Below are 12,054 nucleotides of genomic sequence, written 5' to 3' on the forward strand. Positions count from 1 at the left end.
AAGTCATTTACAAATCTGTTTAACTTTCTGGCACCAGATGATTTGAAAACATTTTTTTCCCACCAGAGCACCCCTTTACGCTTGTTCCTTCTTTCTCCAGATATCAGAGAAAGACAAAGGACCACAAATGGCGCCTTGTGCGTTACCCAAAACACAATTGTAAGGATGTCAGGGGGGTATGTATACTGCTGATCTGGAACATATACTATCTATATACCCATATAACCCTAATAGCAGTGAACAATGAGGAAGATTTATCAAAACCTGTGTAGAGGAGGAGCGGGGCAGTTTCCCATAACAACCAACCAGATCGCCTCTTTTGCTTTTAAAATGGCCTCTGAAAAATGAGAGAAGCAATCTGATTGGTTGCTATAGGTCGCTATCATGTCATCAAAAAAGTAGAACTTTATTGCATAAACCAATGACATGTTTCGCCGTCTCCCCTTTATGAAATTAATATAGATAACCATATAAAAGTGGTTAAAATGTCACTATGCTCTAAAGTGGATACAAGCGAGAGCCGGTGGCGGGGGTCGTGATGTCACAGCCACGCCCCTCGCGACATCACGCCCATGCCCTCTCAATGCAAGTCTATGGGAGGGGGCGTGGCGGGTGCCACGCCCCTTCCAATAGACTTGCATTGAGGGGGCATGGGGTGACGTCACGATCACCACCGCCGGCTCCAAGTGTTCGGAACAAAATGTTCGGAATGCTGGGGCAGCGGAATACTCCTTTAACCCCTTCATGACCCAGCCCATTTTCACCTTCATGACCTGGGCATTTTTTGAAAATCTGACCACTGTCACTTTAAACATTAATAACTTTGGAATGCTTTTACTTATCATTCTGATTCCGAGATTGTTTTTTCGTGACATATTCTACTTTATGTTATCGGTAAAATTTCACTGATATTTGTATCCTTTCTTGGTAAAAAAATCAAAAAATTTCATGAAAATTTTGAAAATTTAGCATTTTTCTAACTTTGAAAGTCTCTGCTTGAAAGGAAAATGGATATTCCAAATAAATTACATATTGATTCACATATACAATATGTCTACTTTGTGTTTGCATTAAAAAAATTGACAAGTTTTTACTTTTGGAGGACACCAGAGGGCTTCAAAGTTCCGCAGCAATTTTCCAATTTTTCTCAAGATTTTCAAAATCGTAATTTTTCAGGGCCCAGTTCAGGTTGGAAGTGGATTTTAAGGATCTTCATATTAGAAATACCCCATAAATGACCCCAAAGTATTCAAAATGACATTCAGTAAGTGTTTTAACCCTTTAGGTGTTTCACAGGAATAGCAGCAAAGTGAAGGAGAAAATTCTAAATCTTCATTTTTTACACTCGCATTTTCTTGTAGACCCAATTTTTGAATTTTTACAAGGGGTAAAAGGAGAGAAATCACCCTAAAATTGGTAACCCAATTTCTCTCGAGTAAGGAAATACCTCATATGCGTATGTAAAGTGTTCGGCGGGCGCAGTAGAGGGCTCAGAAGGGAAGGAGCGACAATGGGATTTTGGAGAGTGAGTTTTTCTGAAAGGGTTTTTGGGGGGCATGTCCCATTTAGGAAGCCCCTATGGTGCCAGAACAGTGGACCCCCCCACATGTGACCCCATTTTGGAAACTATACCCCTCACGGAATGTAATAAGGGGTGCAGTGAGCATTTACACCCCACTGGCGTTTGACAGATCTTTGGAACAGTGGACTGTGCAAATCAAAAATTTTATTTTTCATTTTCACAGACCACTGTTCCAAAATCTGTCATACACCAGTGGGGTGTAAATGCTCACTGCACCCCTTATTACATTCCGTGAGGGGTGCAGTTTCCAAAATGGGGTCACATATGGATATTTATTGTTTTGCGTTTGTCAGAGCTGCTGTAACAATCAGCCACCCCTGTGCAAATCACCTCAAATGTACATGGTGCACTCTCCCTTCTGGGCCTTGCTGTGCGCCCCCAGAGCACTTTGCGCCCACATATGGGGTATCTCCGTACTCTTGTGAAAATGAAAAGTATAGGGCAACACCAGCATGTCAGTGTAAAAAATTTATTTTTTTACACTAACATGCTGGTGTAGACCCCAACTTCACCTTTTCATAAGGGGTTAAAGAAGAAAAAGCCCCCCAAAATTTGTAAGGCAATTTCTCCCGAGTACGGCGATACCCCATATGTGTCCCAAAACTGTTGCCCTGAAATACGACAGGGCTCCAAAGTGAGAGAGCGCCATGTGCATTTGAGGCCTGAATTAGGGATTTGCATAGGGGTGGACATAGGGGTATTCTACGCCAGTGATTCCCAAACAGGGTGCCTCCAGCTGTTGCAAAACTCCCAGCATGCCTGGACAGTCAATGTTTGTCCGGCAATACTGGGAGTTATTATTTTGCAACAGCTGGAGGCTCCGTTTTGGAAACAGTAGCGTACCAGACGTTTTTCATTTTTTGGGGGGAGGGGGGCTGTGTAGGGGTATGTGTATATGTAGTGTTTTTTACTTTTTATTTTAGGTTAGTGTCAGTGTAGTGTAGTGTTTTTAGGGTACAGTCACATGGGCAGAGGTTCACAGCAAGTTTGCCGCTGGAAGTTTGAGCTGCAGCGCAAAATTTGCGCCATCTCAAACTTGCAGCACTCACTGTAAACCTCCGCCCATGTGAGTGTACCCTGTACATTCACATTGGGGGGAGGGGGCAAACATCCAGCTGTTGCAAACTCCGAGCATGCCCTTTGGCTGTCCGTGCATGCTGGGAGTTGTAGTTTTGCAACAGCTGGAGGAACACTGGTTTGGAAACACTAAGTTAAGTAATAAACTTTCAAGTGTTTTGCAACCAAACTTAGTGTTTCCAAACCAGTGTGCCTCCAGCTGTTGCAAAACTACAACTCCCAGCATGCATGGTCTGCCAGTGCATGCTGGGAGTTATAGTTTTGCAACAATTGCAACAGCTGGAGGCACTGAGGTAGGAAACGGACAATGTTTCCCAACTAGTGTGCCTCCAGTTGTTGCAAAACTACAACTCCCAGCATGCCCAGACTGCCAAGGCATGCTGGAAGTTGTAGTTCGGCAACATCTGAAGGATCAGATGTTGCCGAACTACAACTTCCAGCATGCTTGGGCAGTCTGGGCATGCTGGGAGTTGTAGTTTTGCAACATCTGGAGGTCCACAGTTTGGAGACCACTGTATAATGGTCTCCAATCTGTGCTCTTCCAGATGTTAGAGAACTACAACTCCCAGCATGCCTGGACAGACTGAGCATGCTGAGATTTGTAGTTTTGCAACATCTGGAAGAGCACAGATTGGAGACCATTATACAGTGGTCTCCAAACTGTGGACCTCCAGATGTTGCAAAACTACAACTCCCAGCATGCCCAGAAAGCCAAAGGCTGTCTGGGCATGCTGGGAGTTGCAGTTTTGAAACTCTCAGAGGCAGCAGTGAGATCGCTTTACGGTGATCTCACTGCTGCCAATGAAGATGCCGCACTGCTGCCGGAAACTCACCTCCGGGACGCAGCGCAGCCGGGACCGCACGGAGGACGCCGGGACCGCTCGGGACACCGCTCCGACGGGTAAGTGACGCCGAGGGACGGGTCAGGGACACTTAGCAGAGCGGTGTGTGTCCCGATCCCCGTGATCGGAACTCACACACCGCGCTGCTAAGTATTCTGATAGCGAAACGCTGCTATCAGCTAGTCAGATTTGACCAGCTGATAGCAGCGATCGCTGGGGGGGGTGGGGGACGAAACCCCCCATGGTCGCACGGTAAGATGGCTGGCTATCAGTGATAGCCACCATCTTTCCGGGCGCTGCGGGGTGCCGCGAGTAGCAGCAGTAATGTCCATGACGTACCTGTATGTCATAGGTCGGGAAGGGGTTAAAGGGGTACTACGGTGGGAATTTTTTTTTTTCCATCAACTGGTAATCAACTGGTGCCAGAAAGTTAAATAGATTTGTAAATGACTTCTATTAAATAATCTTAATCCTTCCAGTACATTTTAGCTGCTGTATGCTACAGAGGAAATTCTTTGCTTTTTGAATCTCTTTTTGTCTTGTCCACAGTGCTCTCTGCTGACACCTGATGCCCCTGTCAGGAACTGTCCAGAGCAGGAGAAAATCTTCATAGCAAACCTATGCTACTCTGGACAATTCATGACACAGACGTGAGGTGTCAGCAGAGAGCACTGTGGACAAGACAAAAAGAGATTCAAAAAGCAAAGAATTTCCTCTGTAGCATACAGCAGCTAATAAGTACTGGAAGGATAAAGATTTTTTAATAGAAGTAATTTACAAATCTGTTTAACTTTCTGGCACCAGTTCATTAAAAAAAAAAAAAAAATAAAGTTTTCCACCGGAGTACCCCTTTAAGGAAAACAGCGCCAAACCTGTCCACAGGCTGTATGTGGTATTGTAGTTCAATTCCATCAAAGGGGTATTCCGGGCAAAAACATCTTATCCCCTATCGAAAGGATAGGGGATAAGATGTCTAATGGCAGGGGGCCCGCTGGGGACCCACCGCGATTTCCCTGCAGCAGCCCGCATTCTATGCGTAGCTGCGTCTGCAGTTTCGGAAACCGCTGGGCTTCCGAGATGGGGACGTGACATCACGCCATGCCCCCTCCATTCATGTTTATGGGAGGGGGCATTGCGGCCGTTACACCCCTTCCATAGAAATGAATGGAGGGACGCCACGTCCCCATCTTGGAAGTCCGGTGGTTTCCAAAACTGCAGACGCAGCTACGCATAGAATGCGGGCTGCTGCAGGGAGATCGCCGGGGTCCCCAGCGGCGGGCCCCCCGCGACCAGACATCTTATCCCCTATCCTTTCGATAGGGGATAAGATGTTTTTGCCCGGAATACCCCTTTAACTTCAATGGACTGGAGCTGCAATACACGACACAACCCACAGGCAGGTGTGGCGCTGTTTACAGAATAAAGCAGCTGTGATTTCTTACATTATACAATATATACCGTATTTTTCGCCGTATAAGACGCACTTTTTCTTCCCCAAAACTGGGGGGGAAAAGTCGGTGCGTCTTATACGGCGAATACACCCCTATCGCGGCGGTCCCTGCAGCCATCAACGGCCGGGACCCGCGGCTAATACAGGACATCACCGATCGCGGTGATGCCCTGTATTAACCCTTCAGACGCGGCGATCAAAGCTGACCGCCGCATCTGAAGCGAAAGTGACACTAACCCAGCTGTTCAGTCGGGCTGTTCACCGCGGCGTCCCGAACAGCTTACAGGACACCGGGAGGGACCTTACCCGCCTCCTTGGTGTCTGCTCCGTGCCGGGATCCCCCTGCATGGCCGGAGCTCTCCTTCGACGTCATCACGTCGTCGCGCACGCCGTCCCGTCATCCAATAGGAGCGGCGTGTGTAGCGACGTGATGACGGCGACGGAGAGCGAGGATACCGGGGAAGAAGACGTCCGGAGCGTCGGGGACGCGGCCACAGCGATGGAAGGCGACATCCAGGGCAGCGGTGACGAGCGGTGACGGGTCCGGAGCGGCGGGGACACGTGAGTATTACCTCCAATACCAGTGGTCTTCAACCTGCGGACCTCCAGATGTTGCAAAACTACAACTCCCAGCATGCCCGGACAGCCAACGGCTGTCCGGGCATGCTGGGAAGTTGTAGTTTTGCAACATCTGGAGGTCCGCAGGTTGAAGATCCCTGTTGGGTTCAGAATCTTTTTTTTCTAGATTTTGTACCTTTAATATTGGGTGCGTCTTATATGCCGGTGCGTCCTATAGGGCGAAAAATACGGTAATTTGTTACTTAGAATATTGAATTGTTATAAAATATCTGGAGAAATACTAAAAGTAACATGAGAAAATCCAATGGTCATCAGAAACACTTCTCCTTCCATTTCATGTCTTCCTTTCAGGAGAATATAGTGTTAGTTCAGCTGCAACATCTTAATTCCATCCTATTTTATATACACACTTATATATATATATATTTAGCCACAAGATATATTATAAGGTGCAATATAATACGGTTCCTAAATATTTGGGCCGCAATGGTCTCCATTCACCATACACAAATTGTGAATAAATAAAGAATAACACCCGGGGAGCACAGTACGTCTGTGTCTACTACAACAAACCACAAACTTTTAGCTTGATCTATTGCTGCAACGTGCTCCGCCCGAGCTTAGGCCGTGATTTATTAACCCCTTTGTGACCATCCCGCACTACAGCTCGAGTTACCGGAGAATACTTTTTTTTCCTGTTCCTTAAAGGGGTACTCCGGTGAAAACCTTTTTTTTCTTTTAAATCAACTGGTGGCAGAAAGTTAAACATATTTGTAAATGACTTCTATAAAAAAAAAAAAATCTTAATCCTTCCAGTACTCATTAGCTGCTGAATGGAGCTACAGAGGAAATTCCTTTCTTTTTGGAACACTGATGACATCACGAGCACAGTGCTCTCTGCTGACATTTCTGTCCATTTTAGCAACCGCGCAGAGCAGATGTAGGCTAAGGGCAGCATGGTGGCTCAGTGGATAGCACTGCTGCCTTGCAGTGCTGGGGACTTGGGTTCAAATCCCACTAAGGGCAACAATAAATAAATAAAGCGTTGTTATTATTATAATAACGTCAGCAGAGAGAACTGTGGTCGTGATGTCATCAGAGAGCATTCCAAAAAGAAAAGAATTTCCTCTGTAGTATTCAGCAACTAATAAGTACAGGAAGGATTAAGATTTTTGAATAGAAGTAATTTACAAATCTGTTTAACTTTCAGCTACCAGTTGATTTAAAAGAAAAAAGGTTTTTACCGGAGTACCCCTTTAATGTTGATTTACTTGGAATTTTCGGTTTGGAAGGACCCAGTACTCTTCTTTTGAACCTAATGTTGGGTAATATTGCAGGGAAAAAAATGCATACTTATTCCAAGATTTTCCAAATCTTGGGACAAAATTTTTTTTTTTATAAAAAAATTTGAATAAATAAATTTTTGGTAAAATGTCTCATGTTTCCATTAAGACATTAAGTGCCGGAGAGCAAACCTGTCATAGTCGTTCCATTGTGGGGCTTCAATGGAACTCTAATTAGCATTTGTGTGCAGTGAGTTAAAGGGGTACTATGACCCTTGACATCTTATTGCCAATCCAAAGGATAGGGTGTAAGATGTCTGATCACAGGGGTCCCACCGCTGGGACCCCCGCGATCACTGTGCAGCACCTGGCATTCGTTTACAACTGACATGCCCCCTCGTGACGTCACGCCCCCTCAATGCAAGTCTATGGGAGGGGGTGTGGCATCTGCCACGCCCCCTCCCATAGACTAGCATTGAGGGAGCGTGAAGTCACATCTCAAGGGGCGTGGCCGTGACGTCACGATCCCCCGCCGCCTGCTCCAAGTGTTTGGAACAAAATGTTCCGAACGCTGGGGCAGCAAAGTACCCCTTTAACTGAAGTGATCCACGCTGGTCTGAGCACACTGATATTAGGAATAACTACTGGTATTTTGTATATATTTAGAAAAAAAAGTAAACATTTTTACTGCAAAAGAAAATGGTGTTCCGTGATCTTTTGTATCGTCTCTCTGAAAGTCAGCCAGTCACCTGCTCATTATCGAGAAAGGGCAGCAACCTCGAAACCACTGTCTACAAATGGCTAACTTTGGTGTCTGCCTTGGTTTTTTCCACTCCCAGTCATGTTCTAAGGCTTCGTAAAGGAGCCAGGCATTGACATGAAGGGAAGCTACCTCCAAGCGTTGGCATCAGAGAGCTGCTTGACATATCCTTTTGTCTATTATGGTGTCACATGTTAGACTTGCCCAATGTTATAAACATAACCCCTTTCATTGATAATATTTTTGCCCTGAGTACCTTTAAATGAAGTTTTAACCCTTTCACACATTTTTAGAGAATTTCTTGACCTACTATGGTTAATATACAGTATATGTCATCAATATGTTTTCATGTTAGTACATTTTTTCAACATGTCATCAGCCGGTGGAGTGACAGGCAATGTAAATGACTTGCCTACTAAGAGTCCAGTGGGACTTTGATTGTGGAAAGTAGAGGGCCGGATGATGGGCTCCTCATGGGTTGTCTCTTTGGTCTGCCCTGTTATATGTGTGCTCCACCCTAGACACTCCCTTGACACATTAAATATGTCTGATAAATATGGTGTACGAAGTCTATATGTGAAAAGAAAAGACAGCAGAGCTTCTCATGGCGCAGTATTCTAAAGCCATGACAGGTTGGTGGACAATTAAAATCCGCGCACCTGTTATTGTTGTGTAAGCAAACATAGGATAGGGATTCTCCAATCCACCGGAAATTGACAGGATAAGGGATAGTCGCACAAACAAAAAACCCAGGTCCAGGCGCAACTGCTTACTCCAGAAGAACGGAATGATGCTTGTATATATTTTTACATCAAAGTATTTATTATAGTTCCATAAAATAGCCAAAACATAACGCGTTTCTAGGGCATACAGCGCCCCTTCCTCAGATGTGTAAAATGGCAATCATTTACCATTTTACACATCTGAGGAAGGGGCACTGTTTTCCCAGAAACGCGTTATGTTTTGGCTATTTGATGGAACTATAATAAATACTTTGATGTAGAAATATATACAAGCATCAATGCGTTTTTCTGGAGTAAGCAGTTGCGCCTGGACCTGGGTTTTTTGTTTGTGCGACTATCCCTTATCCTGATAAATTTTGTGGACATTCTCTTTCATGGTCTTTAGGACCTTCTTAGTACTATCTACCCAGTTGTTTCTTTATGACTTATTTTTATTTAGTTACAATGTTTTGCCTTATGTGACCTGTAGAGGTAGCATTATCCCCAACTTCTGGCTGGATTTCAGGAGAGAACCCTGGGAAAGACAATAATTTCTCTCTGACGGTAAGCAGAGGTCATACAATACCAAGTATATGTTCTCTCGGTAATTACCAGATTTTATTAATCAGGGGCGCAGCATTGGGGATCAGCTTCCCATCACGCACATAATACTCACATTCATTACGGATTTCTGGAACTGTCAAAGTATAATGAATAGCAGCACCTACCCCCGGTGAGAGTCGCATCCATTACTGGCCTCCGAGGACGACTTGTAAATTGAGCAATAAGCAATGTTATTAATGAATGCACTGGTATTAGGACACATGTCAGGCAGGATGGAACATAGCTTTCGTCTCTATAGTGTCTATTTCGCAATTTTATAGCATAAAGACTAATCATTTTCAACTATAAAAATTCTCATATTCCTGCAGATCCATCTTTTCGTCTGTAGGGGGCAGTATTATAGTAGTTACTGCAGATGAGCTAAGAATAAAAGTTAAAGGGGTACTACCGTGCTGACAACTTATCCCCTGCAGCACCCCGCTCTCATCAGGCCCCGGAGCGAACATCGCTCCGGGTCTGATGACTGCCGATCACGGGGCCGGAGTATCGTGACGTCACGGCTCCGCCCCCATGTGACGTCACACTCCGGCCCTCAATGTAAGTCTATGGCAGGGGGCGAGACAACGGATGTTCGCTCCGGGGCCTGATGAGAGCGGGGTGCTGCGTGCGAGATCGCGGTGGTCCACAGCGGCGGGACCCCGCGTGATCAGGCAACTTATCCCCTATCCTTTAGATAGGGTATAAGTTGTCAGTATGGTAGTACCCCTTTAAATAGGCCTGAGAGTGACAACCATTTTCCTGAGCCAGAAATATGCTTAGACCAGCTGACTTTTCCCTCCATTGTTTCCTGGCTGCTCAGAGTACTGTTCATTACCCATCAATGGGTGAACATGAGCCAAGGTTAAAAACCTTCCTGAATGTGAAATCTGAGCTCCAATGGAAGAGACATTGGCCCCGATTTGGTATTGTAAACATGTTTTGTTGAGTTGTGCACCAGAAATTCTGTTTGCACCAGAATTGAAAAAAACCTGATTAACTCTCCATTTTACTGAGAAAACCCGAAGGGGCATGGACGACGGGAAAAGTGGGCATTTCCATGGAAAAGGGGCGTGTCCCTGACATTTTACAAAAACCCCACATATTTACTAAGTTTTCCACAAAAAATTGTAGTGATTTGAGCTAAGGAAAACCAGACAGATAAGAGCATGTGTAAAAAAAAAGCAAAATGTAGGGAAAAGTGCAAAATATAGGGAAACCATAATAAATACTAGAAAAAAAATGTAGGGCATCAAAACCCACAAAGAAAAACTCCACTCTTAGTAAATCGGCCCATTGACTCCTGTTATAGTGGACTCTAACTGCCCATACATTACATGGACAACAGACGTTCCCTGCAGAGAAAGTGTTCCACCATTCAAGGCTATCCTCCTCAAAATCAGCTGTCTACCAGGAACCAGACCAGCCAAGATGATGGTGATCAGCAGATCACCTAAGTAATCACGTGTCCTTTCCTTTCATCTTGGCTTGACATATCCTTCCTAAGATGACCATCTTTGGAAAATAAATAATTTTACAATAATCTTTTTGGGAGTAGTTTATGCTTTAAGTGTCTACATGTGGCCGGCCACCTGTTGAAGGCAGAATTTGAATCGTGAAAAATTAAAGACCTTAGGAAAGGTAAGGGTAGATACATATGTACTGAGGATCAATGTGAGATGGTATCTACTCCAGGAACCTCATCCATTAACCTTAACAAAGGGACAACTTTCTCGAAATTTGTTTAGAGTTTGATTTGGTGGAATTAGTCATCAAAATGGATTCTCATATAAAAGTGCCTCCATTTCCTTGAAAAGTCTTGTCCAATGACACTCTGAGGTCTCCGTTGACTGTATCCAACCCCTTTTAAGCTCTTTGAAGCCAACATAGCATAAAACTAACCCTATTGGACCATATTGGGGCTAATAGGGTTAGGGAATGGTAACCTAACTTTAACTTCTTGCCCTATTACTGATCTCTAAAATGATGGCCATGATTTTGAGCGATTTACCTAAAATAAATCCTAAAGGTTTCAGATTCTGATTAGTCTAAATTGTTTGGAAATTTCTAACTTAAAGGGGTTATATACCATAAGGTGATTTTATTTTGTACCTGTCAGAAATGGACATGCTTAGGAAGGATATGTGCTTGTCTTGGGGCTAAATGGGTATGTTGTGAGTCCACTATAATGTTGTGGCTATCTTTTTGTGAACTGGGTAATTACTGTTGAATGTCATTCTCAAACTACAAGTCCCTTAGTTCCAAAGTTTGTAAGTTTGAGGTCACTTTCCTCCCTCCCACACATCAGCCACCCCACCCATTGAAAGACAAATGAGTTGGATTTCATTCAAAAGACCATTGATTTCTAACCAGGGTGCCTACAGCTGTTGCAAAATGATCACTCTCCCACCCATTGAAGCAGGACAGACTCCCTCTGATCCCCTGACTAGTGATTTCAGGTCTTGACGCACCGCAACCAGGGAAATCCTGAGATATGAGTAAATTAGTTTGCTTTTAAAAATAAATATTGGAGCGAAAATAACATAAGAATTGTGAGATCACCGTCACACACAGGTACAGACACTATTTTGTGAACTACTATCTTTACAACCCCTGTAGCATAGTCAAATAATTGTAAATAATGCGGCCGGTGATTGGCTGAGCACAGTATGACTCGCCGACCACCAGCAACCAGGAAGAGGATCGCGTCGGAGACCGGAGCCAGTATCGCTTCTCGGCCTTTTGGCTAAGATCAAGTGTAGTATCTGTTCTTATCAGTTTTCATGCTGGTGGGGATGGGTGCTGCATGGAGGGTGCAGGTGTACCAGGGCTTTCCGGGGCTGGTTCTGAGGAATCAGCTCGATGGCTGCCCCGATGTGACCTGTTACCTCCGGGTCTCGCCATGAGGCTGAGAGGGTCTAGAGCCGAGGTACTTTTGTGCCTCGGGGAGTGGTGACCCCGAGGTGCCGAAACTCACTGGGAGGATGGGCTCACTGAGTTGAAGCACGGGCACCATAATCTCTTCACCTTGTGGCACTCACCTCTTGATTCCCGGCGAAATTTTTAAAGATCCGGCCGGATGTCCGGGCAGTATATCTGCACACATTCACTTATTTATTTCTTTTTTGTCTCACTGTGTCACTTTTTGCGTGTTGTGTG

At 44.8% G+C, this 12,054-nt stretch overlaps 1 pseudogene; it reads left to right on the forward strand.

The window, feature by feature from the left end:
- The first annotated feature begins 11,621 nt into the window (after positions 1 to 11,621).
- Positions 11,622 to 11,781, forward strand: LOC130363497 (U2 spliceosomal RNA; annotated as a pseudogene).
- Positions 11,782 to 12,054: the final 273 nt, after the last annotated feature.

Source organism: Hyla sarda, chromosome 3, assembly GCF_029499605.1.
Source record: "Hyla sarda isolate aHylSar1 chromosome 3, aHylSar1.hap1, whole genome shotgun sequence".
Classification (NCBI taxonomy): Eukaryota; Metazoa; Chordata; class Amphibia; order Anura; family Hylidae; genus Hyla; species Hyla sarda.